At 49.8% G+C, this 5,037-nt stretch overlaps 1 long non-coding RNA gene across 1 annotated transcript in view; it reads left to right on the forward strand.

Moving 5' to 3' along the window:
* Positions 1–4,431: 4,431 nt before the first annotated feature.
* Positions 4,432–5,037, forward strand: part of LOC106147468 — a 5,406-nt gene continuing 4,800 nt past the window's right edge. Inside the window, exons 1-2 of the long non-coding RNA XR_001232391.1 lie at positions 4,432–4,756; positions 4,838–4,989. This is a non-coding gene — a long non-coding RNA (uncharacterized LOC106147468). The remainder of the gene's footprint in view (positions 4,757–4,837; positions 4,990–5,037) is intronic.

Below are 5,037 nucleotides of genomic sequence, written 5' to 3' on the forward strand. Positions count from 1 at the left end.
GATTTTCTAATGAAATCTTTCCATCACCACCCCACTTTTGTTGAACTTTTTTCTGTGGTTTTTTTTTTTGTGTGTGTGTGGTTTTTTTTTTTTGTGGTACCGGGGATAGAACTCACGACCTTGCGCTTGCCAGGCAGGCACTTATGCCACTGAGCTATATCCCCAGCCCTGTGTTTGTTTTTTGAGACAGGGTCTCAATATACAACAACACTGCCCTCAAACTCAGCGATCCTCCTACCTCAGCATCCCAGAGTGCTGGGATTACAGGTGTCCACTACCGCGGTGGGCAATTTAACGCATTTTTTTTTTCTAGTACCGGGAATCAAACTCACGACGTTGCGCTTGCCAGGCAGACGCTGTGCCGCTGAGCTAAATCTCCAGCCCTTAACGCATTATTATGAAACATTTCAAACATGCAAAAGTCAGTAAAGTTGGGCTTGGTAGTGCAGGCCTGCAATCCTAGCTCTCAGAAAGCCAAGGCAGGATAGCTGAGAGTTCAAGGTCAGCCTAAACTGCAAAGTGAGACCCTGTCTCAAAAAATAAATAAACCCAAAAACCAAACAAACAAAAAAGTCAATGAGTAGATAAAAAATCTTGAGCTTCAATAACTACCAATGTAAAAAAATAAAAATAAAAAAAAAACTATTACCAGTGTAGCTGGGAGTGGTGGCGCACGCCTGTAATCCCAGCACTCAGGAGGCTGAGGCAGGAGGATCATTGCAAGTTCGAGACCAGCCTGGGCTACAAAGTGAGCTCAAGGCCAGCCTGAACTTCATAGAGAGACCCTGTCTCAAAAAGACAAAAAACAAAAACAAAAATAACTTCATAAACAAAGGGGAGAAAAAGACAGCTGGGGGAGGAAAGGGGCTCTGGGCGTCTGTATAGTGACATTCCTGCTTTCCCCTGCCTTGGTCCCCACCCCAATGCCTGACAAAGTGGAAAGTCTTGTTCGCAAATGTCCACTCCTCCCCTAGACCCCTCCTATTCTTAGATAAACCAGAAGACGAGGGTGTAACCGGGGTGCCTTACTGACACCCTAACCAAAGGCGTGCCCAACCAGCACCCAACAGAAACAAAAATCAGAATTTGTCCCAGTTGTGAAAAAATAGGAAATCCACTTTCAAAGCAACACCTCACTCCCTCTAGGCCAAGCAAACAATGTGCCCACAGGGCCCCACCTCATCCTCATCTCTGTCTGCACCCCTCCTCTGCTCCCGCGCCCCAGGCTGCCTCCTTTCCTGTGGTCAGCTGGGGTCGGCTGATCCGAGTAAACTCCTCCCAGCTTCCGCGAACCACACTGAGCCTTTTCTGCACTTCGAGGTGGGTTATCACTAAATTGCCCCGGTGGGACCCAGACATTTTATTATCGTGCCTCAGCCTCCTAAGTGTTAGGATCACAGGCATGAGCCACTATGTCTAGCTTTTCTTTTTAGTTTTATTTTTGTTTGTATCTTTTTGAGACAGGGTGTCCCTATGCACTTTAGGCTGGCCTTGAGCTCACTTGGTAGCCCAGGCTGGCCTCGAACTCGCAATGATCCTCCTGCCTCAGGCTCCCAAGTGTTGGGATTACAGGCGTGCGCCACCACGTCGGCTTTAGTTTTATTTTTAACTTTATTCATTATTATTATTTATTGTCCTGGGGGTGGAATCCAGAGCCCCGTGCACACTAGGCAAATGCGCTGTCCCTGAGCTATATCCCAAGCTCGTTTCAGTTTGCACTGCTAAACTGAGCTTATGTTTCATTTAGCCCATGCTGTGCAACAAGCCAGTCAAAAGCCAGTCACCCAAAACGATACTTCACTGTTGTTCACCATTGTCTGCCAATTCATCTGGCGGACCTGGTGGGGGTGGTTTTGTGCTGCAGTGCTGGGGTGCAGCCCGACCCCTTGTGCATCCTAAGCAAGTGCCCTGCTGCGGAGCCGCAGCCCAGCCCAGCTCTCTGTGCCGAGTCACCAGTCCTGGGCCACTTGCTCTGCGCGGCCCACTCTGCAGATCATGCGCGTCCAGCCTTGAGCAACACACATACAATATATGACATACTATTTTTTTTTTTTTTTTTTTGCGGTACCGGGGATCGAACTCACAACCTTGCCCTTGCCAGGCAGGCGCTTATGCCACTGAGCTATATCCCCTGCCCTATATGATACACTTAAATATATAACGTACAATATATGATGTACTTAAATGTAGTGCATGGAGCTAAGTAACCAGACTTCCTTTATGTTTATATTATAATTCTATTAGTATGAATTTTTTTTCCCTTGGTACTGGGGTTTCAAACCAGAGCCTTTAAATTGACCTGCATCGCCAGCCCATTTTAGTTTCTGAGATAGGGTCTCACTAAATCACTACACTGTCCAGGCTAGACTCAAACTCTCAATCCTCTTGCCTCAGCCTCCCAACGTGCTGAGATTACAGGCATGCGCCACCACGCCCAGCTGGACTGTCAATTGACAAATTATTTCACAAGATACCACAGAAAGGCAAAATATAGTAATGTGATGAGAAAGCGCACGTGTGCACAGTGGCAACAGGCGCCTGTCTGCAGAGGCGCACACACTACAAACGCGGGCAGGGCGGCCGCCCTCTGCTGCGCACCTGTGTGTGGCGGGCGGGAGGTGGCGCTCCCGCTGCGTGGCACCCTCCCATACCTGCCTTCTCTTCCGTTGTTGCTGCCCGCACCTTCTGCACCCGATCACCATGCAGGAGAGCCACAAGAAACATCGCTAAGATCACATAATAACACCAAGTTTATCGTCTTATGGGGCCACACTGCCGCCTGCCTAGGGCCACATGTGGCTGGCGGGCTGCAGTTGGACCCCTGCTCTCCTCAGTCCCACGGGTCTTTCCACAGCAACCACCTTTTCCTCAATGGGAGGTGCCAAAGGCAGAGACGCGATGCTGAATGGTGACATTTGTAGCCTTTAATTAATCTACTGCCAGACGGACGTGGTGGTGCACAACTGTGATCCCAGCACTGTAGAGGCCGAGGTAGGAGGATCACTGCAAGTTCGAGATCAGCCTGGGCTACAAAGTGAGTTCAAGGCCAGCCTGAACAGCCTAGTGAGACCCTATCTCAAAAACAAAACAAAACAAAACAAAAACACACTACTGCAACTTCTTTCTTTCTTTCTTTCTTCCTTCCTTCCTTTCTCGAGATAGGGACTCATTATGTAGTTCAGGCTGGCCTTGAACTCACTAAGTAGTCCAGACTGGCCTCCAAACTTCTGTCAATCCTCCTGCCTCAGCCTCCCAAGGGCTGGGATTACAGGAGTGTGCTACCACCTCTAGGTCTACAGAAGGTCCCTGAATGATGACAAAAGCAGCCCCAGCAGGTGGCTTGGACACCATGAAAGTGCACAGCAGCACCGAGGGACAGAGGCACCTGATGGCCACACCACACCTCACTCTATGGCCATCCCTGGGTCTGGCTGTGGACACTGGAAGGAACTCTCAACCTCTGCAGATCCAGGAACTTTTGTGCACAAAGGGAAAGGCCCATTGAATTTTTCACTTCTTGTGTTCATCACCCGTGATGACTGGAGACACACGGCCCGCTCTACTATTCTGAAGTCACTCTCTGAAGCATCTGGAAATGACGCCTCCAGGGACCCCAACCCAGCATCCTGAGGACTGTGTAGACCCCGGTTCGAGGCTTCCATAAAGCCGCTGTCTTAGCATGGGAAGTGCAGGCAATGTGGTGAGGCACACCCAGGACCACGATCCTCTCTCTTCTTGTTTCATTTGTTATTTGTTTCAGCCATTTCAAATAAAATTTCATCCTGATTCTAAATGAAGAGGAAGGTGAATGATAAAAACCACATTTCACCACTGACTATACTGCGATCTATTCACATTACTAGGAGAGTTAGCAGCCTTATATTTAAAATTCAAGAGGGAAGCAGGCTTGGTGGTGCACACCTGTAACCCTAACACACGGAAGGCTGAGGCAGGATGATCACTGAGTTCAAGGTGCCAGCCTGAACTACATAGGGAGAACCTGTCTCAAAAAAAAAGAAAGAAAAGTTAGCCGGGCGTGGTGGCGACGCCTGTAACCCCAGCACTCCAGAGGCTGAGGCAGGAGGATCGCTGTGAGTTCAAGACCAGACTGGGCTACAAAGTGGGCTCAAGGCCAGCCTGAACTGCATAGCGAGAGCCTGCCTCAAAAAGACCAAAAAAAAAAAAGTTAGAAAAAACTAAAAGAAGAAAAAAACCCAAACAAATAAAAAAGAAAAAAAGTCAGAGGTCAGCCTAGACTACATAATGAGACGCTGTGTCAAAATAAAATAATTAACTAAATGACTTGGCTGAAAGTATGGCTCAACCCTAGCCGGTGGGAGCCCTGGGTTCCAGGGAGTAGGAAGGAAAGGCGAAGGGGGTGAGGGTGGGGCGCCCTTTCCGGCTCCCGGAGGAGGAAAGTGGCGGGGGCGGGGCAGGGCCGCCTGAGGTCGCGATCGCCGCCCCACGACTCGCTTCCCCGCAGCCTGCACCGGCTCCGCGCCAGCCGCTCGGCTCTAGCTTGGTCTCCGTGAAAAGCACAGCTCTATTTTGATACCTTAACCCCGTTTTGTCCATCTGGCGCACCCTTCTGCCTCCTCTGCTTATCCAGGACAAGCAGACGAGGGAGGCCTCCCCCGGCCTGGGGTTAGAACCGTCCCACCCAGCGGGACACCTGCGACGCCTTCGAGGGACCGCGAGCTCGCCGCAAGCCGCAGCTGCTGCACTCTGAGCAACGGACTTTGTCAAGCCTTCTTCTGTAAATATCAATAGAGTAAAAACGAATGTAGCTTATGAAACGTTAAGGTGAGAAATGAAAGCTGGCTTTTGTTTGCTTCAGGACAGACGCTGACGGTCCTAAAATACCTGAAAGGAAAGCGGAACCAGAACGGCGAAGTAATGGCCCGAAGCTGACCTCTCCCATTCCTCTGGCGGTGACACTAAAGCAATGGGAGGCACTGCGGCAACCAACAGGAAAATTAGCTTCACTGGGTATTTTTTTTTTTTTTTCTGTCTTTTTGAGACAGGGTCTCGCTATGC

Source organism: Chinchilla lanigera, unplaced genomic scaffold, assembly GCF_000276665.1.
Source record: "Chinchilla lanigera isolate Chin_1 unplaced genomic scaffold, ChiLan1.0 scaffold00164, whole genome shotgun sequence".
Lineage (NCBI taxonomy): Eukaryota > Metazoa > Chordata > Mammalia > Rodentia > Chinchillidae > Chinchilla > Chinchilla lanigera.